Below are 25,316 nucleotides of genomic sequence, written 5' to 3'. Positions count from 1 at the left end.
CCCAGACCTACTGCAGAGGCAAGTACCTGAACTGGGCTCTCGCGTCAGTAAACTATTCTACATGGTTGACAGCTTCTGTTTGATCCACTACTTGTTTTCCCTGGCTCCCTTGCTGTTCTTATACGCGTCTTTGGCAGCACTTTCAGGTCCACCATCTTTGAATGCTTCCCAAAAACCCGCCCTTGCAATAGGTGTGACACTAAATGCCTGTACACAATTACTGTGCTCCTGCCCTGCTCGATGGTTTATGCTCGATGGAATGTATGCAATTTTGGTCAAGCACAGATAAGTCTGTCTCGACTACTACTCCAATGGAACCTTCATAGGAAATGGTGTTTTAACTAAAAGGCTTCGCCAAACGCAACAACACCCCTTTGTATGCAATCTAGTGCTGTTTATAGTACAGTGTTATATGGAGCTTGGGCAGCTTAAGCACAGACGCATGTCCAAAACATTTCATAACAGGTCTTCCTGGGGTCCAGTTAAAAGTATTCAGTGACAACCCACTGATTTAATGGTGTTTGCCCAACTTTATTATTTGTTTCCCTCGGTATGTTGGCAATACAATACACAACAGCAAATCATCAATGTACTCAATAAGGTATTGTTGGAGGAGTGGGGATCGATCTTGGTATAGAGTTTTGCACAACCATCACGTGGCTGGAGAGATGCAGCAAAGGACATTGAACTTATTGACAATGTTATTTTTATGGAGTTTTCTTATCTTGTCACATCTCCTCCAGCACAAGCTGTTCTTTGAAACTTTTAACTGGGGGTGTATCTCGACAGAAGTCATCCATCTTTACTGTTCATCTTCATCTACTCCCGAAATGATATGGCCTCTGTATAAACTGAGCACACTACATCACCTTACCTCAGTTTTCCCACTATGGTAAACGGCTGAAGGAACCTCTAATAAGGAGAATTTGAAGCATCAACAAATTGTAGAACAAAAATCCAATTGGGACAAACACAAACCAAAACTGTCCATTTGTTTCTGCTGAATTTATTTTCCATTTTGTATTTTTTTCAAAGTTTAAGCTTTCAGAAGAAGGCAGAGCTAGGAGGGCGATGTGGGAGTTGAGCCCATAGAAAGATCATTGTCAGTAACAACTAACCTTTCCTTCTGATGGTTGCCCCCCTTGATTCCTCATCTTGACAGACAACCCTAAAGCGATACAAACAGCGAAAAACTCCCAGCAGAAAATTAGCAAAATGGGCCCCTCTGCCAGCCAACTGCAGACAATAGTACTTGGAAAACATACAGGGAGAACCAAGTAGCAGTCTAGGAAATGTATTTCAACCAGTGGCACTGCCCTGTGTAAGGCTGAAGTAGCTGGCTCTGCTTTAGTGGAATGTGCCCCAAGCCCAAACAATATGCAATAGGACAAAATGACTGAGGGCCAAAAGTCCGACCCCCATTTTTCCACAGATATATATGTGGGTGGGGGGGGTAAAGTTAATAAAAATGTATAGGGGTAAGGTGGGGGCGGTCTCCCCCCACATATATTTGCAGAAAAATTAAAAAAAAATGAAAAAAAAACAATCGGGACTTTTGGTAGTCAGACTTTTGCATTCGTCATTTCACGCAGATCCAAAAATATACCTCGTTGCCGACCTCCTCACAACATTGAGATACAAAGCATTATTCAACTCGTTTGTTTTGCCACGGACCTGAAAAGCTGATCCTCAATACGGAAGGAAGCTGCCCTTCCTACATAAAAACTTGACACTGTCTTGGGGGTCCAACCTGTGTAAACTATCCTCCTACACAGAATGAGGGGAGATGGAAGAAAAAAAAAAACAGAACATTTATTTTGTGTTTAATGTGGTAGTTTGAAATGGCCTTTGGCAAAAAGGAAAACTGCACCCGGAAAGTTACTTTCTCTCTTGAACATTGAAGAGGGGGTAGGGGCATACAAGTAAATTAAGTGTTATTCACCGGAGTGACTAGCGTACTCCTAGTCCATAGTCCCCTTTCCTCCATCCTGTATGGGCGTCCCTCATGAGGAACAGGCCCTTTCCACCAGAAAAAAAACATTTCCCCTTTAAATTAACTGGCACGCGGCCCAGGAGCGCAGGCTCCATTAACCCTGCCCACCGGCACACCTCAGTCCCCTTTGAAGCGTCGGCTGTATTATGCTTTAACAATCACTGGTTTTATTATAGGGGGATGGATGGTGGGACGTATGGAGGAAAGGGGACTATGAGCAGGTTAGTCACTCTGGTGAGTAACACTTAATTACTCCTACGTCCCCTTTCTTCCATCCTGTATGGGCGATTACAACTGACACAACACCCTTGGGAGGAGAGCCTGACAGTCTAGGCAAATAGATTACACAGCACCGCTTGGCCGAATGCTGCATCTGCCTTGGCAAGGGTATCCAAGCAGTGGTGTTTGCAAAAGGCTGAAGGAGTGGCCTATGTTGCTGCCCTGCTGATCACCTGCCAGGGAACATGGCGCTGGAACGCAACTGCAGTGGCCTTGGCTCTTACTGCATTCATGCCCTGCAGCAGATCCTTACGTTGCACCTTGTATGCCTCCTGGATCGCTGCTGTCATCCACCGAGCTATGGATGCCTAGGAGGCTTCCTGCCCAGGCCTGGAGCCTTCAAATTTTACAAACAGTGCGTCTGTCTTGCGGATGCCCTTCGTTCTGCCCAGATAGAATTTCTACACTCTCCTGGCATCCAGACAGTGGACTGTTTTCTCTGCGTCTTCCTTGGTGTCCAGGAAGAATGTGGGGAGCAATCGCCTCATTGATATGAAAGGATGACGCCACTTTTCGAAGGAACTTGGGGTGCGTGCAAAGCACAACCTTGCCTTTGTGGAATCTCGTGCATGGCTCTGAGGCGACACACCTGGATCTCACTCACTCTGCAAGCTGATGTCTGCTGTGGCCATGTGTTTGAATGGTTTGTGTGCTTTTAGCACCAACTTGAGGTCCCAAACGGGATGCAGGCGTTTGACCGGGGGATACAGCCTAGTCAACCCCATCAGGTGTTTTTGTACTTCGGGATTGGCCGACGACTGGATAAGAGAGTGAGTTTCTGTATGCACCAATAGCAGATATTGACCTGGACACCAGACCTGGCGAGATCGGTCAAGGGTGCATGTCAATGCGTTCACCCCATTCTCCTTAGCCCAAAAGCAGAATCTTGTCCATTTGCCTGTGTACTGCTTGAACATAGCCTGACATCTGGAACTTTGAATGATCTCCAGATTGGCGCTAGAAGACTGAAGGTGCTGGAGCGTTAGCTACTCAGGTACCAGGCCACTAGGGCTAGCCTCTCGGGGGAGGAGTGTAGCACACCTCCCTGCTGTGCTAGTGGAGGGCCCTTCCCCAGGGAAAGTACCATCTCCGGCTGGGTTGACAGCTGCTGCAGGTCCGAGAACCACGGTTGCGCTGGCCAGCGAGGCACTACGACAACTATCTTGAGGTTCCTGGAGTTCTTGATCTTGCTCACCACCTTGTGCACCAGCGGTGTGGGTGGGAATGCATATGCCCACATTCCATCCGAGGGTATCTGGAGTGTGTCCCCCCTAGAGAGATGCATCCATTTCCTCCCCAGAACACTTCCTGGAGTACCATTCAGCTGCCACTCCTAATTGTCTGCGACCAGGCAACTGAGTCTGTCTGCTTCCAGGTTGGATTCTCCCGGAAGGTGAACCACCGAGATCCACACCTCCTCGCTGATAGCCTATTCCCAGATTTCCAGGGTCAACGAGTGCAGTTGCGGCGATCTGGTGCCCCTCACTGTTTGTTGAGATAGTACATACAGGTTGTGTTATCTGTCTGAATGCACACAGACCTGCCCTTGATGGATGGGAGAAATGGCTATCCATTTGGCTCGCAAGCCCTAACTGCAGTTGATGTGATTCTGCCGGTCAGTCAGGGTCCAGAGCCCATGCACTGAGTGCGTTCCCAGAGCTGCTCCCCACACATGGAGGGAGGAATTCATGGTACAGGCCTATGGGGGGGTGGACGGAACGGTCTGTCCACTAAGGTGTTCTTCTCCTGCTTCCACCATTTGAGATTGTGGTCCAGATGTTGTGGGATGGAGACCTGGTATATGGGAAATGCTGCCAGTACGCCGAGAAGGTGTTGATACCACCAGGCCATGGTGATTGACCTACTGCAGTCTTAATCAATGTAACCTTGTCCCCCATGGGGAATACCCTCTTCTGCTGCGTGTCCCACAACAGGCCCAGAAACTAGCGTCTGTAGGGATGAGCTGATATTTCTGGTAGTTGATTGAAAAGCCCAGGTCGAATAGGGTGGAGATGAGCCTGTCCGCTGAGTTTCGAAGCTGCTCCGGGGATGAGCCCCTGACTAACCAGTCGTCGGGGTACGGATAGACATGCAGCCCCTCTGACCTGAGGAGATGTAACGCTCACCTGATTCCCACGGAGGCGCGGGTCTTGGCAGGAAGCTGTCTGTGACTCGAAAAGTGATGTGCAGGACTCGATTGGCTTCTGGGGTCGAACCTCTTCGCACTGTGTGTCGGACTCGAAGAGTGAGGTTTCTGCAGGTGAAAGAATATGGGGGTTAATGGTCTGGGTAGTTGAATGTCCCTCTCTCCCTCTCTCTTCCCAGTTTTTTCGTAGAGCCCCCAGGTCAACGTGCTCACCTTATATAGGTGAATGCTGGGCTCTCCATCTGCGTCTGGTGCAGGGTGCCGTTGCCAGTTCCTTCACTGGTGAAACATAGGCCTCTTGAATTCAGAGGATGGTTACCGTCGTTGTCTGCACGAGCGGTGAGTTTCTGGACACCTTTTGTCTGTATAGTCTTTAAATGCGTGGCACGTTTATATGCAGACTCTATATAATGCTTTTCCCTTATGTATTGCAGGGCTCTTGAGATGGAAGATGAAGTAAAGCGCCTGGAAGTTTGTAAGTATGGCAAACGCTCTAATTGTCTCTTTCCTTGCAGCTTAGTTCGTGTTAAAGAGACGCCGGAGTATTTGCAGGTGTTTTATTGCGACGAGCGGGATGGACGTAAGTAAATACCTGCTTAATGTCTTTTCTTTTGCCTTTCAGATGTTGGTTTGCAGCGCCGGAGTCCGCGGAATGCCAGTAAGTTGTTAACGATGCTTTGTCTTTACAGGCGGCGATGCAGAACGAAGAAATCCGGAATCCACAGCGTGCCGGTAAGTATGGCAATACTTTTGCCTTTGCAGGTGGAGATGCAGCGTGACGAAGCGGCCGCAGCCGATGGATCAGGTGAGTAAGTGCTGCGTGTAAAGTTCGCCTTGCTAACCTGTTGTTTCTGTTCTTTGCAGGTGCTGATGATGTCTGGATACTGAAATGGTAAGTAGATTCTTGCAGGTCCAGGATCAGAAGAAGAAAAGCCGGAGCAGACTCGGTGAGCGTTCTGCTGCAGATGCAGAATAACGCGAAGCACGCTTCATCCATCGGGTGTGGTTTAAATAGCCTTGGGGTGATGAGGCGTCTTCTTCCACGGCCCCGCCTAGGTAAGAAAAGAGTTCCAGTGCTGTATCCAGGGAGTGGAGCTGCCCCACCCAGGTAAGAAAGTAGTCCCTGTTCTTAGATAGCTTCTAAGTGACTGGTAAGTAAGCAGCATGGTCTGCTGCAGGTAAGTCCACCCAAGCATCCTTACACCAATTATGAGCCCGGCGCTTCCAGTGCCGGGACCAATGGTTTTGATGAGCCTGGTGCCACCGGCGCCAGGACAAGGTCCAAAAGGTCCCAGTGGGGACCGGCTGGTGCCTAGGATTAGGGTTAGGGGCCTGCTTCCAAGGACGTTGGGCTGGTCCTGGCTCCTTGGAAGCAGTGATCATGACAGGAGAGCTGCCACTGCATTCATTAGCCTCGTGAAAACTCTTGAGCTGAATTTAACCCAAAGGGCAGAACCTTGCACTGGAAATGCAGGCCCATGACCCGGGAACCTGAGGGAGGCCCGATGAGGCTGCACAATAGGAACGTGTAGCTACATGTCCTTCAGGTCCAGAGAACACGCTCAGTCTCCCCCACATAGTGTCTTGGCTTTGAGCGCTGGCATCACCATCTTGAAACTCTGCAGGGGTAGGTAAAGATATTATAAGTCACTCACCGTAGCGACTCCTTAGTCCTCTTTCCTCCATACTGCATGGGTGTCCCTTCCAAGGGACGGGAGATGGAACCTTGTTCACCAGAAAAAACCTTCTTCCTAGAGGTGCATGGGGGTGCGGCCCTGGGCGCATGCACTGCCCTGACTCCGCCCTCCAGCGCCACACCTCAGTCCCCATAGACGCGTCAACAATAGATTAACATTGCCTAATGACACCAGTTTTATTGGGGGGGGAGAGGATGGTGGGACGTATAGAGGAAAAGGAACAAAGAGAATGTTAGTCACTACGGTAACTTATAACTACTCTTACATCCCGTCCCCTTTCCTCCATACTGCATGGATGATTACAACTGAGTGTAGCCCCAGGGTGGAGAGGAGACCCTGCTTAAGCAAATAGGTTTCTAAGAACTGCCTCTCTGAAAGCAGCGTCTGATCTAGAGCCGGTATCCAAACAGTAGTGCTTGCAGAAAGCCGAAGGGGTGGCCCATGTGGCCGCCCTGCTTATGACTTGCCAGGGGACATGCCGCTGGAATGCGATGGCCATTGCCTTGGCTCTGACAGCGTGGGCATGCATGTTGGCCGGCAGTGGCTTATGCTGCCCCTCATAAGTTTCTTTGATGACCAAGACCATCCAACAGGCTATAAAGGCCTTGGAGGCCTGATATCCCGATCTTGATCCGCCGAAGGTGACAAAGTGCGTCTGACTTGCGGAAGGCCTTGGTCCTGTCCAAGTAGAATTTCAGGGCACGCCTGACATCCAGGCAGTGCAGAACACTCTGTGCATCGTCCTTGGGCTCTGCAAAAAAACATAGGCAGCACTATCTCTTCGTTCAGATGGAACGCAGAAGGCACCTTAAGTAGGAATGCTGGGTGCGTCCGCAGGACTACCTTATCTCTGAAACGTAGTAAAGGGCTCTGAGGCGACTAGCGCCTGAATTTTGCTTATCCTGCGAGCTGAGGCCCACTAGCAAGGGCGTCTTAATGGTGACCAGCCCGATGTTTGTGGACGACTTTGGCTTAAATGGTTTGTGCGCCAGGGCATCCAACACTATACTGAGGTCCCCACACAGGGTGTGGCCTCTTGATGGGCTTGTAGAGTCTGGCAAGCCCCGTTTCTGTAGGCCCCAATGGCTGCCAAGTAAGTGCAGCAAGTGTCTACCGGACAAGAAGGAGAGCATGTCGTCCAATGTACATGCAAGGGGGTTGATATCCTTAAGAGTCTGCCCAGTGGCAGAACCTGGTCCACTTGCTCTTATGCTGGGCCCTGGTAATGTTGTTCCTGGCGCCCTGTATGATCTCTAGATTAGCCTGGGAAAGGCAGATGTGTCCTAGCGTGACCTGCTACGTAACCACGCTGTGAGGGCTAGTTTCTGTGGCGCGGCGTGAATGACCATGCCCCTCCCACCCCCCACTGGCCAGAAGATGTGCTCGGCTCGTTGGAAGACGAATGGCAGGTCTCTCCGAGAGGCTGAGCACCTCCGAGAACCATGGCTTGGCTGGCCATCATGGATCTATCAGAATGATGCTGAGCTGGCGAGACTCCTTGATCTTGCATATCACCCTGTGTATCAGCGGCATGGGCGGGAAGGCGTATGCTGTCATGCCGTTCCACTGTATCTGAAACGCGTCGCCCAGGGAGCCGGTGCCCTGCCCCTAACAGGAGGTGAACTGTTGGCACTTCCTGTTGTCTCAGGAGGCAAAGAGGTCCACCCGGGGGTATCCCCATCTGCTGAAGATCTCCTGCAGAACGAGGATGTTCAGCTGCCTCTCGTAATTGTCCGCTGACTGTCTGCTGAGCCTGTCTGCCTACGGGTTGGATTCCCGTGGATGGACCCGAGGAAGATGATGTTCTCCGGTGCACATTCCCACATGCTGACTAGCAGTCTGCAAAGTGGAGGGGACCTGGTGCCTCCCTGCTTGTTGACATGGAACATGCTGGTCGAGTTGTCTGTCTGAATGAGGACGACCTTGCCCTCGATAATCAGAAGGAAGGCTCTGAGTGTTAGCCAGATAGCCTTCAGTTCCAGCCAATTGATGTGGTACTCCTGCCGGGTCCAGGTGCCATGGACGCAATGGTTGTCCAGGGTGGCCCACCATCCCTCAAGAGAGGAGTCCATAGTGATGGTGACTTGTGGTGAAGGTTGCCAAAAGAGCTTGCCCATCCGCAGGTTGCAGTCCCTGGACCACCATGTGAGGTCCGGTGAAGAGGAGGAACGATGATCATCTCCGCCTGAGAGCCCCATTCCTGGTTCCATGAAGCCGCAAAGTGCAGCTGTATCCTCCTCATCCTGAGTTCTGTGTGGGGGAAGGCCAATAGGACCGCTGCCATGAGACCCAGAAGGTGTTGGTACCACCAGGCCGATGCCACTTCTCTGCTGAGGAAGTGCGCAGTGGCCCTCTTGATGGCTGTGATCTTGTCCTCCGTGGGAAAAACTCTCTCGGAGCCTGTGTCCCAGATGAGGCCCATGAAGGTCAGAGTCTGCATAGGCTGCAGTTGCGACTTCTTGAGATTGAGCGAAAAGCCCAGATCGTGAAGTGTGTTCATGAGGGTGTGAGAGGTGCGGTCACGAGGTACGGATAGATGTGGTGTACCTGAGCCCTGAGGAGGGCCGCCACTGTATTCATTGGCCCGGTAAAGACCCTGAGGGCCGAGTTGAGGCCAAAGGGAAGCGCCTTGTATTGGAAATGGTAGCCCATGATCCTGAATCGTAGAAAAGAAGGATGAGGCTGCCAAATCGGGACATGTAAGTACGCGTCCTTCAGATCCCGGGAGCACATCCAGTCTCTCTTGCACAATATCTCTATCAACGCTGGTGTAACCATCTTGAATTTTTGTAGAGCTAGGGAGCAGTTGAAGGTGGAAAGGTCCAGCACAACTCTCAGGCCAGCCTGGTTCTTTTTCTGAATGGTGAAAATCCTGGAGTAAAAGCCCAAGCCTCACTGGGAGGCTGGGACTATCTCCACTGCCTGGCTCTCAACGAGCGACCGGATCTCTGCCAAGAGTTGCTATACCAACCTGTGGAAGTGGAGGGGAAGAGGGAGGAGGCGGTACCCCATGGATACTACAGAGAGGATCCAGGGGTCCGCAAAAAATTCTGGTGCCAAAACTGTGCATGCAGAGCAAGCCTGCCCCCCACTGGAGACACGTGGACCCGGAAGGGCGTGTCATGCTTTCTTTCCCTCTGAGGCTGTTGCGTTGGAGGGTGATTGGAAAAAGCCCTTACTCCCTCCCCCCGATCCCCCTTTTTGTTGTTTGCGCCGATGTTGGGTCGGCAAATGGTCAGGCTGCCTGGACCTCCGCTCTTGGAAGCCACAGAACCCTCCGTATGTACGCCACTTGCCAAAGCACTGCTGTGACTGGGTGTACGTTTTGGGCGTGGTCTTTGTAAGAATGAATAAAGACTTGGCTGTTTGAGAGCTGTTTTTCTTTTTGTCCTGCTCCTTGTCTGTGGTGGAGTGGAAGAGGTCACCCCCTTCGAATGGAAGGTCTAATATGCGTTCCTGGACGGGTTGAATTTGGTATCATGGAGCCAGGCTGTTCTTCTCATGTCCGTGGCAATGCAGATGGCTTGGTCAATGTGGGCCACGGTGGACTCCATGATGTCTTGTGCCACTATCTTGGCCTCTGCCAGTCCTGCCTTGAATTGTGATCGGCTCTGCGCCGGAAGCTCTGGGAGGAAATCGGCAATTTCCCGCCAAAGCCTCTGGTTAACAGCTGCCAGCATGGCATCCGCGTTGGAATACAGCTTCTTCCCATACGCCTCCAAGATCTTCTCCTCCTTGCCTAGCAGTGCCGCAGAGGATGACTGAGGCTTGGAGTATAGTGATGCCACAGCAATCACAGAAGAGTGCGGCTGAGGGGGGCCGATAGCAAGAGTGTATCCCCCTCCATCTGCCTGTACTTAGCATCCAGGCGTCAATTGACTGGCTGGACGAGTGGGGCTTGAGCCAGCCCTTCTTTGCCAATGTGACAACGTCCTTCTGCATCAGGATCTCCGTTCTTGCTGAAGGACCTAGCGTGAGGACTTCGGCGATTACCCCTCTTGATGGTTGCTCGACCTTGGGTTGAGGAAGGCCCAAGTACTCTGCCAGCCCTGCAAGACGTTTGTGGAAGGCCTTGGCTGACGACGGTGTGTCGGGGTCCTCCTCCTTATCTGTGTCCACCTGAGGGTCCGGTCCTGGTGGAGGGTTGCTGGGAGCCAAAGGGCTGGGGTGCGGCGACCGGAGGCTGAACAGGGGCCAGGGGCACCTGTAATGGGGCCTGCGGCTCCAGAGCACATCCCTGATGGCGTCCCCAAGGGTGACCCCCATCTGAGGAGATTTCATGAGCTAGAGGAACCTTTCAAAAAATCTGTCCTCACAGGCCGGAGGGGTGGTAGGCGATACTGACGGGGTAGCGGGCGGCTGCTGGAGCCGTTACGTACCATGCCAATACGGACGCAGCAGAAACCTGCCTTGCGCAAAGGAAGGGTAGGCTGTAGGCCACGTACCTGGTTGACCCAAGTCCCACCTTGCCACACGTTCCTCCACCTGCTCCCTGTCTTGGTGCAGTATCGGGCAGATGTCAGAAATGTCTGGCACACCGGCCATTTTGTCGAGCTGTCTTCCACGTGCCTGCGTCGTGTTGCTTGGCTCACTAGGCCCAGCCCCATCCAGGACTCTTGAGTGTGGATCATGAGGCCTACCCTGTTCCTCAGGCTGAGGCCTGGTAGGTGTTTCGCCCTCGGTGGATCTGCCGATAGAACTGCGTAAAGGCGCCCCACTCGGGCATGTTGCCAGTAGTAGGGGATGGCTCCTCGGGTAACGACCCAGTAAAAAAACCTTCTGGTCCCTCAGCACTGTCAACGGGAGGATCAACTGACCCCTCTGCCAACCGGTAGCTGATATAGCCTTGGTACTCGTGCTGGTAGGAGGACCTGAGCGGTCACTCCCGCGTGGGCGAGTCTTTGGGAAAGAGTCTCCCTTGCGGGGTGCGCTGGCAAAAAGCGGCCTCACCTTGGCTCGATGATAGATGAAGTCCTCTAGGTCCTCTGGAGGCGATCTCTGGAAGAGCTCCCTCCACCTGGCTAGTCTGTTCTTCAGAGACCTCGAGGAGAGCGCGTTGCACGCAGTACAAGCTTGCCAGCTGTGGTCTGGGCCAAGGTAACGTTGGCAGAGGGTGTGGGGGGGGGGGGGTCTTTAGTTGGAAAGTGCATGTCGCAGGATGGGCACCTGCTGAATCCAGTAGAAGTAGACATGCACCGGGGAGGAGCGTGACGCCTGAGGACCAACTACCTGAATGATAAAAAGACAAGAGAAGTATCCACGCGTGGAATTACATGGCTGAAGCCAAACCCAAGAGCGACCGTTCCCGTCGACGCGGAGAAGGGGACTGAGGTGTGGCAGCGGAGTAAGGGCAGCGCATGCTCCCAGGGCCGCATGCGCCTCTAAATTTAAAGGGGGAAGAAGGTTTTTCCTGGTGAAAAAGGTTCCGTCTCCCGTCCCTTGGAAGGGACGCCCATGCAGTATGGAGGAAAGGGGACGGGACGTAAGAGTATCGTGGAAGGCAAATCCAGCACCACTTGCAGGCCCACCTGGTTCTTCTTTTGGATAGCAAAGATGCAGGAGTAAAAGCCATGTCCCTGCTGGAGGGTGGGGGACCTGCTCTACCTCCTCACTCTCTACTAGGGAGCAAATGTCTGCTAGGAGTGATGGTGTGGCGATCTGGGGGAGAACTTGGAGAGGAGAAGGAAGAGTTAACCGTAAGCCCTAGAACACAACTGAGATGACCCATCGAGAACTTCGCCCTGCCAAGCCTGACTGCAGGGCGAGCCTGCCCCCAACTGGGGTGCTGTGGACCAGAAAAGAATTGTTTCTTCTGGTCGGAGGCTCAGGAGTGGGAGGGGGAATGGAAGAAGCCCTTATTTGAGGCTTTGTGGTGTTTTCTCCTGTGCTGATTGGGAGACCTGTCCAGCTGCCTGGCTTTGCGGTCCTTGAACCTGCGGAAACCGCCAAAAGATCATACCTTGTCTGAGTGGGACTGTGCCTGTGAGAAAGGCTTAGCTGCTGGTTTGGTAAGAACGGGCAGCGACTTGGCTGTTTGAGAGCTGCTCTTTATGAGTTGTGGAGTGGAAAAGATCACCCCCCTCAAACGGAAGGACCAGGATTCTATGCTGCACCTCATGGTTGAATCTGGTAGCTTTTTGCCAGACTGTGCCCCAATATCCGTCGCCAGGCAGATCACTCTGTTAGCTGTGTCCTACAGAGGCCTCCATAATGTCCTGTGCCACAAATGTCGCCTCGGCTAGGCCCGCTTTGAATGAGGCTTGTTTGTCCTTAGTGATGTCTGGCAGAAAGTCTGATTTCCCTCAACAGGCGTCGATTAGCTGCAGCCAGGATGGTGTCTGCGTTGGCCTGCCTGAGATGTAGACCAGCATTAGAGTAGACCTTGCAGTATGATTCAAGAGTTTTTTCTTCCTTGTTCAAGAGGGCTGGCGTGGCAGTACTAGGCAAGGATGCCTGGGGCTTGGCATACATGGATGCAGCAGTGATAACTGATGACAGAGGTTGTGTCGAGAGTAGCACACTGTCCACCTCGACCTGCCTGAATTTAGCATCCAGCTTTTTGTTAACTGGTTGCGTGGAGTGTGGCTTGTGATGCCAGACATTGCCTCTGCCCTGATGCTCAGGACCTCAACCAGAACTCCTGCCTCAGGATGCTCCTTCTGGGGTTAGGGAATGCCCAGGTATTCTGACAGGCCAGCAATCCTGTCATGGAAGGCTTTTGCCAAGGAAGGTCTCTCCTGCTCCTCCTCACCTGTGTCCTGCTGGTCATTTGCCCCTGAGGGGTTGACGCCAGCATCCTTTGGAGGTGCTTCCGGTGTGAGAGTTTGCAACTGCACCGGGGTTGCTGGAGCCTCAGGATCAGGCTGCTGCAGAGGTGGAGCCGGAGACAGGAGGGCTGTGTTGCGGTGGGCTGCGCAGGCAAAGCCAGAGGTAACATGTCCTTGATAATGGAGCCCATTTGTGGAGACCGCATGAGAGACATGAATTTGTCGAAAAACCTGTCTTCACAGGCTGGCTGTGCGCAATCCTGTACTGGGGCAGTGACAAATGTGCCGGCTGCCTCCCCAGCCCTTGTCAATACGTGGGCTCGCTGTACCTGGAACCCGAGATGTTGGGGTATGACACGGTCCAGGTGACGGGCGTCATTGGTACCCAGTCTGCCCTTGGAGTATAACTTCAGACGTTTGCACCTGTCTGCATGGGTTCCCGCCTTTGAGGATCGGGAGTGGTGGCCATTTTGTCTCATGCCGCAGCCATCTTGTCGGTGCCTTGAACATGTGGACCTGTAGCCGGGGGTGTTCCAGGGCTCGGCCTGCATGCCTGTCTGCACCAGCTTTGCACCCAGTAGGCTGTGTGCTCCCGGCCGCTAGTGCTCACTATGCGTATAGGAACCCTCTCGAGTAAGGACCTGGTATCGGGGCAAGGCTCCTCGGGAAGCGTCCGGATGGTAGTAGTAGAGCTCACAGGCCTCTTGGCTGTGGAACCGGTAGGGCTCTTTGACCCCTCGACCGTGAGCTGCGTGAGCCTCTGTGCTCCCTGAGTGGGTGCGAGGGCCGGATTGACCCCTCCCACCAGAGGGCTTTGCCGGGAAGGAATCGCCTTTGCGCTACCTTCTTCGTCTTCCTCCGGACGTAGTCCTTGATGTTCTCTCTCCAATGCGCAGGCCAGTGTTTAAGCGACCTGGGCATGAGTGTTGCACGCGGAGCACCCGTCCCATCTGTGGTCTTCGCCAAGGCACCGCAGACACAGTGTGCATAGGTCTGCTGTGGGGAAGGAACTGTCACATGACAGGCACCTGCTAAAGCCTGTCAAGGCCCACATGCGCAGGGGACAAACTAGGGCACCGGTGGAGGGTGTTCCCAAATCTGCAAAAGAAAAAACGATTTCAGGAAAGCGCGTGGAATTACAAGGCTTGAGGCCTCACCCAGGTCCATTCCCGTCGACGCTGGCTAAGTGGACTGCGTTGTAGTGGCGGGGCTAAGGCAGCCCAGGGAAATGTCTTTCTGGTGGAACAGAGGTTCCGTTCCCGTCCCTCATGAGGGACACCCATGCAGGATGGAGGAAAGGTGACGGGATGTAGGCGCATTGCCTACATCTCGTTAACGTACCTCACTGAAGCAGTAGTAAATAAGATGGGTCTGCAGCATAAGGAGCCTGAGAGAGCACAAAGGCATGGGTTCAAAATGGCAACGGTAAGAACCAGACGAAGGTTCAAGGCAGAAGTACAAACTGCATTAGTAGAAACTCACTCGTCAAGCCCTTCAAGAACTGGGCAATCAAAGGAACAGTGAAAACCAAACTGTGCTTGGGAATTCTCTTGAAAACAGAAATAGCTGCAAGGTAACACTCTACTGTACCCATCTGCAACCTCTTCCTCACCAGGGACAACCAACTTTACAAAACTGAAGCAGTGGGACATAAGGGGTCCACATTGTGTCCTACACAAACTATTGAACTTTCTACAACTGCAGGAATGGATAGTTCTGATAGCAAAAAAGAAAGGTAGAAACTAGATTATCAACAGTTGTTACCTCATCAAACACCATTTATTCAATGCAAAAAAATATTTTATTACGATTCTTTAAAAATCTCTTAATGAGATCACAGTACAAGATAATTCATAAAACAATTCTAAAAAACATCCATTATACAACAGAACAGCAATTGAAATGTTTGTCAACTACTTATTACTGTTTAGACCCTGAATTGGTCTGTGAACAAACTACTGAATTTAGCTGACATTTAGAGAGAAAAGCTCAACATGTTTCAATCCTCTTGATGAATGTGGGACTTTCGTCAGGAGTAGTCACAAACACACTTTAAACACAGATCTATAGAGATACAAATATCCATTTTGAAAAAACACTTTCTTTTGTTGAAGTATTTCTCACAAGTTTGTGGGTATAACGTTTGATAACAGTTTCAGGGATTAACTATCTTAGAGCCACTTTCGTTATTTTCCGATCATTACCTCAAAGGATATGTGGTTAACATGAAATCGTACCTTAAAGATATGAAAGATGTAATTAAAATGTTTGAACACCTACCGTATGACCCCAATAACACCTATCTAGTGGGGTTAGATATCGTATCCCTATACACCAATATTCCCCAACGTGAAACCTTAGATACAGTAGAGGAGATATTGCTAACAAGAATTAAAAATAATGGGGGCGTGGCTTGATGGCCGCGTAGCAGGACGTGCTCTGGGGGAGCTCCCTTGATCCGACATCGATCCTGCGGGGAAAAATGATGTTTGCAGAAACACGAGACGGTCACCAGCACACCCACAGACTCATGAATAGCTGGTGTTTGCACTGGGCACCAGAAAACTGGCTGTGGTAGCTGAATGAGGCAGATGCAGCGGTCCGCGATAAGCTTGGTGCCCGTGACATGGAGGCTGACAAGATGGCGGGCGGCGGACAAAGGGTCATAAAATGACCAAGGAGCCGCGAGAGAGTAAATCTGTCGCTTGGTCCGGGTCCGTGTCTGCCGCATCGTTGAATTGTCGGCGGAGACTGGCCCATGAGGGATGAGATGCAGCCGGCTGGTTTGTACTCATGAGACGCGCGCTGCAGCCGTTGAGTGCATCGGTGCTGTGAGGGATGCACCGGGCGGCTGCCTGAGCCCGGCGGGGCAGCCGAAGTGAGGTCCCAGTCGGCGGACCTGCCTGGACCCAGGTACGGACACTGTGACCCGTGGCGGGCGGAGGCGCAGTGAAGAACAGCGCAGCCCCGGATCGCCAGGGCTAAGGAGAGCCGGAGCGGCGAGACCGTGGAGGCGCTGCTGGCACTGACGAGCAGTGGCCGAGCGCGCACCCCGCTGCACGGGCGGACCCCCGGCAGCGCGAAGGCCTTGCACTGCAGGGGCCCAGGAGAGGGCAGAACACAATGCATCTGCCCCCATAGAAGCCCGGAATACTGGGGGGCTGGACCCGTACAAGCCCGGAGCGGGCGGTACAGTCCCCGCTGCATTGGGGAAAGGCAGCGAACGGCTGGCCATAACCAAGACTACGGTGACTGGGGAGGCAGTTCTGGAGAGCCGGAGAGGACGAGCAGCCCGGACACAGGCCCCCAGCGCTATAACGGCCCCCACCCTGGAGCGGATGCTGGTGCAGACACGGGCCGGTGGGGGGGAAATTTGGAGCGCCCAAGCTACAGAGCGCACATACGTGACTGGGAACAGGTACACGTGGCCCAGGAAGGGGCCGAGGAACACAAGCCCCTGCACAGCACATCAACTGCGGCACACACGCTGAGGAGACAGCAGACACAGCATATGCTGGTGGGGGGAGACCTGAATAGGGTGGCCTGAAGACACAAGGGGGCTGACCCGCTGCTGGACCCATCCACAAATGCCAAGGACCCAAGAGAAGGCACTTAAGACAAGATTGCAGGCTGGTGGGCCCTTAGGTCAGCAGAGGGCCAGAATGGAGGAGCGCAGGGTCAGTGTGCGCACCTAACCACCGACCACTGAAGGTGATACAGCAGGGTTGGATGAGCGATACTGGGTGGGTGCAGGTACGGGGGAGGACACAGCCCATTCTAGGAGGGTGGCGTGTAACAAGGATATACCGGAATACGACTAAAGCGGCCCCTGAATACTGAGAGTGGTCTGACGCCACGTTGGAGCTCGCAAGTGGGTTGGCGCTGCTGGCTCGCGTCTGTACGGCGCAACACAATGTCCAACAAAATTGTCAGACCCAGGACCAAGCAGCCCAAGCTGGAGATCTATGCCAGGACACCTCCAGGGGCGGAAGGGGGCAAAAGCAGAGACAACGCCGCCACGGTGGCAGCGGAGACACCGGGCATGATCCAGGAGGTGCTGGCAGCGATTGCGGACCTGAAGGTTGCCTGGGAGACTAAACTGGGCCTGGCAATGAACGACCTAAAAGTGAGACTGGACCTCAAGATTGGAGCAGTCCAGGAAGAAGTTAACCTGCTGAGACAGGACGTGAGGACACTTGCGGAGCGCACCGGAAACCTGGAAAAGGAGATGGCCCCAAATACGGCGGCATGCGCCGCCCACGGTTCGGAACCTCATGCCCTGGTGCAGCGCGTGGGTAACCTGGACAACAGGGCAGAGGAGGCAGAAGGGCGCGCCAGCCGCAATAACATTCGTATTGTAGGATTGCCAGAAGGAATGGAAGGGCCTAACCCGACGGAATATGTGGAGTCCATGCTCCTGCAGAAAATAACGGGCGGTGCACTGACCCAGGGGTTTGCAGTTGAAAGGGCACACAGGGCTTTAACAAGGAGACGACCCCCGGGAAACCCCCCGCGGCCGCTGATTGCAAAGATTCTAAACTACCGGGAGAAGATACTTGAATTCTTCCGAAATGGTGGCACGATCGAAAGGGGGCCAGCGAAAATCACAGTGTACCCACACTACACTTTGCACGTACAACGCAGTAGGATGAACTTTGGGTCGGTGAAAAGGAGGTTGAGAGAGGCTGGCCACAGATATAAGTTGCTTTACCCGGTCAAACTGAAAGTGTTCCACAAGAACAAAACCCTGTTTTTCGAGACGCCAGAAGATGCTATGGACTGGCTGGATATGCAGGGTCGCCCCCAGGAACCGGGAATCCAGACGGAAGCTGCGGAAGATAAGTAACATGCAGCTGGGTCATCTTTGGTGACACAGCACAAGACACTGGGACTAGAGTATAGTACTAAATAAAGCCTGTGGGGAATGTGTGGTAGAAAATATATGCCTGCAAGACCCGCTATAAGCAAACAAGCAGGAGCTCCTGGGAGACACCCCTTGAACCCCATAGCATTACGCTTAGTTAGGTCACTGTTCGGTGACGCCCCGTGGGGTCCTAGTCCTCGGTTCGCGAGACAGGACCAGATGCGGGTGGGCCTGAGATTCAGGGATGGAACTGGCCATTTGTTGGGGTTGGGTAGGGGGGGGTATGTGCAGTGGGGTAGGGTTGGGAAAAGGGGGAGGAGGGAGTTGTTGAGGTTGGGAGGGTTAAGTGTCGGAAAACGGGCCATCTAGGGAGACATCAGAGGGAGTGGGGAAGGAAAGGATACCAAGTCAATGGCATCGGGTAATCTCAGAGTTGTGACCTGGAATGTGCGGGGCCTCAACAGTTACTTAAAACGTAATAAGGTAATGATGTACCTAAAGAGGATGCGGATTGACATAGCTCTGCTGCAGGAGACCCACCTCACCAAGGATAAGTTGGAGGTAGTTAGGAGAAAATGGAAGGGCAACGTCATAGGGGCCACATACTCAGCATATGCAAGAGGGGTGATGACATGGGTGGCACCGCATGTAACATTTCAGTTGCTCAGATCAACGACAGACCCAGAAGGTAGATTGGTGGTGGGGCTCCTGGAGAACAGAGAAGTGAACATTGTAAATTTGTATGCCCCCAATCATGATACAGCGGCATATTTTAGGTCCCTGTATAGCAAAATTAGCCCCCTGGCGGGTGGCGCAATGGTGTGGGGGGGGGACTTCAATTGCACTCTGAACCCCAGCATAGATAGGTCAGATGACAAGTTAGAAAGGCCTGTGCTAGCAGCTAAGGCACTGCGGACACTGCTGACAGACCTTGGCCTAGAGGATGTGTGGAGACAGCTGCACCCAATGGAAAGGCGATATTCGCATTACGCAGCACCACATGACCTGCATACGAGGCTGGATTACGTGTTTGCCGCCACCGAGATAGTGGGAGAAATGGTAGGCACGGAATACAAGGCACGGGTACTTTCTGATCATTCGCCTTTGGTCATAGAGTGGCGACATCAACCCCCCAGAGCGCGAATCCCGACATGGAGGCTCAGAGCTGAGGCCCTACAGGATGCGGGATTCCAAGAGGGCTTGAGGGAGGCCATCGAGGAATATTTTGAACTCAACAAGGGCAGTGTACGCTCTGAGGGAACAGTATGGGAGGCATTTAAGGTGGTGGTGCGTGGGGTGGCTATATCAAAATCCAAGGTGCACCTAGGGGGTACTGAACAGGAACTGCAGGAAACAGAAAGAGAGCTAGAGGGCCTGATACAAAGTGAGGGGACTACCCGAGAGGACAGTCTAAGATAAAGGACTTGCAGATGGCCTGTAGTGAACTCTGGGACAGATTATGCAAGCTTAATTATAAGAAATATACAGAGAGGCAACATGCGGGGGGGGGGGGGGGACAAGCCGGGTAGATTATTGGCCTGGTTATATAAAAATGAGACACCCCACCATGTGATCAGAGAGGTCAGAGATGCTGAAGGTCATATCTGGGTACCCAGGAAGGGGTAAACGAGGAGTTCCTCAAGTATTACAAACAATTATACGAGGACGCAGGTGAAGATATGAGTCAAGAAATACTGGAAACAATGGATGACATAGGGCTGCCCACCTTGGATGACCTAGAACGCGCAGATTTAGAGGCCCCCCATCACCTCGGACGAGCTTGAGGCGGTGATCCAACACCTGCCCATAAGTAAAGCGCCCGGGTCGGATGGGCTACCTAGCGAGTTTTATAAAACATATAAGCAGGAGCTACTCCAGCCACTGCTGGCCATGCTTAATGAAGCTTACTAGCAGGGGGAACTGCCGGCGACCCTCCGTGAGGCAGTGATCATCCGGCTCCTGAAACCGGGCAAGCCGGACGTGGAGTGCGGGTCTTATAGGCCCTTGTCTATGCTTAATCAGGATAGTAAAATAGTCAAGGCAGTGCTGGCTAACAGACTTAAGAGGGTGATTGGCAGGCTGATAAACCCGGACCAAACAGGCTATGTTCCCGGTAGAAATATCACAGACAACCATAGGAGGCTGCACCATATCGTTGATCAAGTCGACGAAGACTCGGGCGAGTTAGCTATCGTGTCGCTGGACGCGGTTAAAGCATTTGATTCAGTGCGGTGGCCATGGTTGATGCCGTCCCTGAAAGGATACGGGATGGGACCGGGATACATCAGGTGGGTCCGGATGTTATACAGCTCCCTGATTGCGAGAGTTAAAACAGGAACTTTAATTTCAGATAAATGGCAACTCCGCAGGGGGACGAGACAGGGATGCCCCTGGTCGCCCATGTTGTATATTCTGGCAGAGAGCCGCTGGCAATTTGCCTGAGGCAACAGTACGGGGAGGTGGGGATTCGTGCGACAGGAGGCACACACCTGATATCACTGTATGCATATGATATGCTCCTCTACTTGCGCTACCCGGAGGAGAATCTGCAATATGTGCTGGAGGTGATGGATCGTTATGACACCCTCTCGGGCATATCGGTGAACCCCGGGAAGTCTAGTCTGTTCCCCTTGGGAAGGTATAGGAATACCCCACTGGAGAGGCTGCCCGTCCTGCAGATACCCTGGCAGACCGAGACATTCAGATATCTGGGCGTAAACATTTAGCATAGGATAGAGACAGAGCACAAACATAACACGGAGAAAGCAATTGAGGGAATCAAAAATAGCATGGCGTTCTGGTCTAGATTACCCTTGGCTATGATGGGAAGAGCAGCGCTGCTCAAAATGGTGGTCTTGCCCAGACTCTTGCATTATTTTGTGAATGTCCCGTACCTGATCCCCAGAAGCTTTTTTGTGAGACTTCATGGTATGTGCAGGGGCTTCATATGGGGCAACTCCAGGAATAGAGTGGCCCTGTGGAAGCTACAGAACACATGCGATAAGGGGGGCATAAACCTGCCGAATTTTGAATTGTATTACCTGGCGGGACAGCTGTTGTATGTGGCTAGGTGGTTGTCTGCAGAGGACTCGGCGGAAGCTAGGCTTTTGCAAAGTGACGCATCTCCATACTTCCTAAGAGAGACAGTGTGGTTGCATAAAACTAAAATAGCGAGGATGGGGAGATTATTGGTGTTGGGCTGGGAAGTTTGGCGCAGAGCATGGAGAACTGTAGGAGACCCAGATCCGTTTTCTCAGAAGGTCCCGCTGGTGGTGCTATGCGGGAATGACTCCCAACTGTTCAAAGGGGTCCGCAGATACTGGGAACCGGTGGGCCTAGCTACCCTTGGAGATATATGGCAGGAGGGGGAGGCATTTGAATTTCAGCGGCTGCAGGATGAGACAGGGGTGCATAGAGGCCAGTACATTACTTATACCAGACTCATGAAACTGGTGAGGGAGAGGTGGCCCGAGATGGCGCTAGCGGAAGAACCTGATGCCACCCTGGAAATGATGTATGACGTCTCGGAGGGTGGGCATGAAATATCTAGGATATATGAGCTCCTGAGTGCGAAGGCGGGGAGGGAGTTGCTCCAACTGAGGCATGACTGGGAGGAGGAGGTAGGAGAACCCATGACTGAGGGACAGTGGAATCGAGCTCAAAGGTACCATAAAAAGGTGTCCCAGAATGCGAGACTCCAGCAGATCCAGTTGTACGTCACCCACAGAGCTTATTTGACCCCCGGAAGAATAGCCAGGTTTGGAGGCTCGGCTATACAGAAATGCCCCAGGTGCGGGGAGGAGGAGGCAGGGCTGCTGCATATGTTCTGGGCTTGCCCCGAGGCGCAGAGATTCTGAGAAGAAATAAAGATGAGATTGGCCAGTGGGGGAGTGGTGCTTGATGTGGGGTCTGCTTGGGCGTGCATGCTGGGGAGTTTTCCCAGGCCACGTAACTCAAAGCATATCAGCAAGATGAAGGGGACCTGGCCTATATTTTGGCCAAGCGCAGAATAGCGATGTGCTGGAAAGCGGCCCATAGGCCTAGGGTGGAGACGTGGTGGGCAGACCTCTTGAAATGGGCAGAAGCAGAAACTGCGGTTTGGTATGAAGCTGTCACTAGAGGGGGGAGAAGAAGTCGGCCCCTTGATAGCCTGGAGGCAATTGGTGACTTCGATGGCAAACCCTCACCAGGTCACTCATACAACGGAAGACTCAGACGAATTGACAAGTACTGAGATACCTGAGAATGCTTATGCAGATGGCACGGATGAAACTACTCGAGTTTGTGGGTAGGGAGGGGGGGGAGGACGGAGGATGACATTGCATAATGTGATGTTTTGATTTTGACTTTGAACGTCCTAAATGGTTGTAATGTTTGGTGTGGTGTTTGTTCAAAATAATAAAAACTGTTTAAAAAAAAAAAAGAATGAATAGTGATCCTGTTCCAACCTCTTTCATGCTGTGGTGTACCGAAGTAGCGTTAACACAGAACTATTTTGGATTCCATGGTGCTTTTTTTCAACAAACCGAGGGGACTGCAATGGGAGCCACTATGGCCCCAGTTTACCAAACCTATATGTTGAATTCTTCGAGAAGAAACACATATACACAGCCCATCCGTTTGAAAATCATCTACAATCGTGGGGCCGCTATAACGATATTATCATGATATGGACGGGCACACTAGAAAAAGCAGAATAATTCCTAATATGGCTGAACCAGCTCAATAACCATTTGACATTTACTATGCATATACAGAGAGGATCTATAGACTTCCTGGACCTAACCATCTTTCATGAAGAAGGTCAATTATTGGTCAAACCTTTTCATAGAGCTACCGAAAAAAATATCACTCTTGCACTATCAGAGCCATCATGTGAAACATCTCGGCGATAATTTGCCATATGGCGAATTCTTGAGGCTCAAGAGGAATAGTAGCCAACAGACCGCTTTTGAAGAAGAGGATAAGAATCTTACTAAAACACAAACAGGGTACCCTAAAAAACGAATCCGGAAGTCCGCCAAAAGAGCATTATAACAACAATCGGGATGCACTTTTGGAGGACAAGATCAAACAATCGCCAGACGAAAGACTAGTCTGTGTGAACACCTTCACAAACTTGAGCCTGAAGATAAGTAGTATCGTTCGAAAACACTGGAAGGTGTTTAAAGATTTCAATTCAGAAGTCCCCTTTCCCCTTTTCACATATAAAAAAATCAACCACTATTGGGAATAAGGTAAGCAGCCGTAAACCTGAAAATAACAACACCAAGGACAATGAGTCTCAGAAACCTGGGGACTAGAGCCCCCAACTGGACATTACCCATGTGGTAATTGTACTATATGCAAATTAACATCGAAAATCTAAAGAACTAGATATGGACTCTCTAGACAATGGCAACAGAAACAATTGTCTAACTGTAATTCGTAATACGCAGTATAAATGATCACGTGCCCCTGCAAGCTCCAAATTATAGGCAAGACCAATAGATCAAAACGTGTATAATTGAACATAGGAGCTGTATAAAAAACAAGACATTACTTTCCCCAATGGTGCAACATTTTCTGGATAAATAACACGGCCATGAAGATTTCAAATGGACAGTGCTTATGACCATACAGGGTAATAAACATAACTTGAAGAATAAAATTCTATTTGAAAAAGAACAAAGGCTAATTTTTCTAACTAAAAGTAATGTGAAAGGTCTGAATGAAGCCATCGAGTGGCATAAGATCTGAGGTTTTCCCCATCATTATAGAAGATTGGCTTACTAAAATCTTTATTTCTTCAAACATGGTGCCACCAAGTGATTTGTCCATTTAATTATGTAATTTAACAAGGGGCGACAGAATAATCACCTCCGGGTAGGTAATACAATATAAATATAACGGAGTAACCATTATGGGTTCTTCAACTAAAATGATTGACTCGTGTGAATTTAAAAAAATACATTTTTGATTTTTAAAAAAAATATATTTTAATTTTGTTAATGGGTCTCATTTAACAGTGTAACTAAATAAAAAAGATAAATGAATGAATAATCCCCAATATGTAATTTAAACACAACATGATTACACCGTAACAATGAGGTGCATAAACCAATAGAAATAAAAATGGGACTTCAGTGTAGCCTTATTTCATACTCCCAATATGGAGTTTTTCAGGCTTTTCCGGTTTCTATCCTGCCCATTTCCGGAGTTGCCAGATCTAGAACCATTAATAAGACCAAAAGGGAATCCTATTGTGATATAACCCCTACGTATTCCGAGTTGTGAGCGGAATGACACGCTGCATGCTAACCAAGCCGAACAAAAGCGGCACTAAAATTGACGAATCATGGCAGCTATAATTAACCATGCTAAACTTGTAGTTTAACACTGTTCTGAGCCAAGCAGCTCCAGACAATGAACAGCTAAGTAACAGCGTACGTCGACAAAACGCGAAGGTATGATGTACTTATCTGTTAACATCCAATTATCGAAAGCAGATGTTAATAATCAGTTAATTCTAAATTCATTTTAATCACTGTAGATTACCATCTGATAGAATAACATACAAGTTCAACGCCGCAATTGTGAACCTAACGTGGCCAATCTCATGACACAGTTGATGATGCGCAATCCCCAGCTCCACCCATTAAGAGTCCAAGGGCATGTCAACTACCGATACTAGACTTTGAACAGGTAAGAAACATCAAATTCTTTCTAATCCTGTTAATAGTGGCGTATTAAGGATCGAGACATTTCATAGTCAATAGAGTACCAGAGGACTAGAAGTACAGACTATATATACCAAAGGGTACCAGTTGTCTTATTTTCTTAAGAAGTAAAACCTTTGAGCAACATTAAGATGATATTAGCAATAGAGAACCTCGTCTGATGGTAAATTATAGTTGCCACAATCTGATAGCTCCCTCTTGTAATTAATTTACAGGTTCTACATAGAAGGAATTTCTTCTTCTTAAATTCGAAACTTGTGACACCGTTCCCATAATGGGACAATGAACCATGAAGGACCAGTCCCACTAGCATGACAATGTAATTTACATGCACTGTCTAGCTCTGACAAACTAATCTTGTCACAAGTAACTAAAGCAATTATAGCGTACTCTTGTTTTATTATATTTTATCAACAGTTCTACCCACAAACGCATGAGTAATACTTCAACAAAAGAAGAAAGGGTGTTTTCAAAATTGATATTTATATCTCTATTTATATGTGTTTAAAATGTGTTTGTGACTACTCCTGACGAAAGTACCACATTCATCAAGAGGACTGAAACATGTTGAGTTTTTCTCTCTAAATGTCAAGCTAAATTCAGTAGTTGATTCACAGACCAATTCAGGGTCTAAACAGTAATAAGTAGTTGACAAACATTTCAACTGCTGTTCTATTGAATAATGGATGCATAGAATATCCATCCTTCTATTGAGAAGAATTTATTGTCACTTACAATACAAATGTTTTATAGAATTGTTTTATGAATTATCTTGTACTATGATCTCATATTAAGAGATTTTTAAAAAATTGTAATAAAATATTTTTTTGAATTGAATAATAATGGTGTTC

General features: G+C 50.5%; 1 protein-coding gene across 4 annotated transcripts in view; it reads right to left on the bottom strand.

The window, feature by feature from the left end:
- The window catches only part of RMC1 (regulator of MON1-CCZ1), a 1,737,150-nt gene that overhangs the window by 1,046 nt on the left and 1,710,788 nt on the right, over window positions 1–25,316 (bottom strand). The gene's annotated exons all lie outside the window — the stretch shown is intronic.

This window comes from Ambystoma mexicanum, chromosome 5q (genome assembly GCF_040938575.1).
Source record: "Ambystoma mexicanum isolate Mex_15411 chromosome 5q, UKY_AmexF1_1, whole genome shotgun sequence".
Classification (NCBI taxonomy): domain Eukaryota; kingdom Metazoa; phylum Chordata; class Amphibia; order Caudata; family Ambystomatidae; genus Ambystoma; species Ambystoma mexicanum.
The sequence above is the reverse complement of the archived record's forward strand: the minus strand, read 5'-3'. Positions and strand labels throughout refer to the sequence as shown.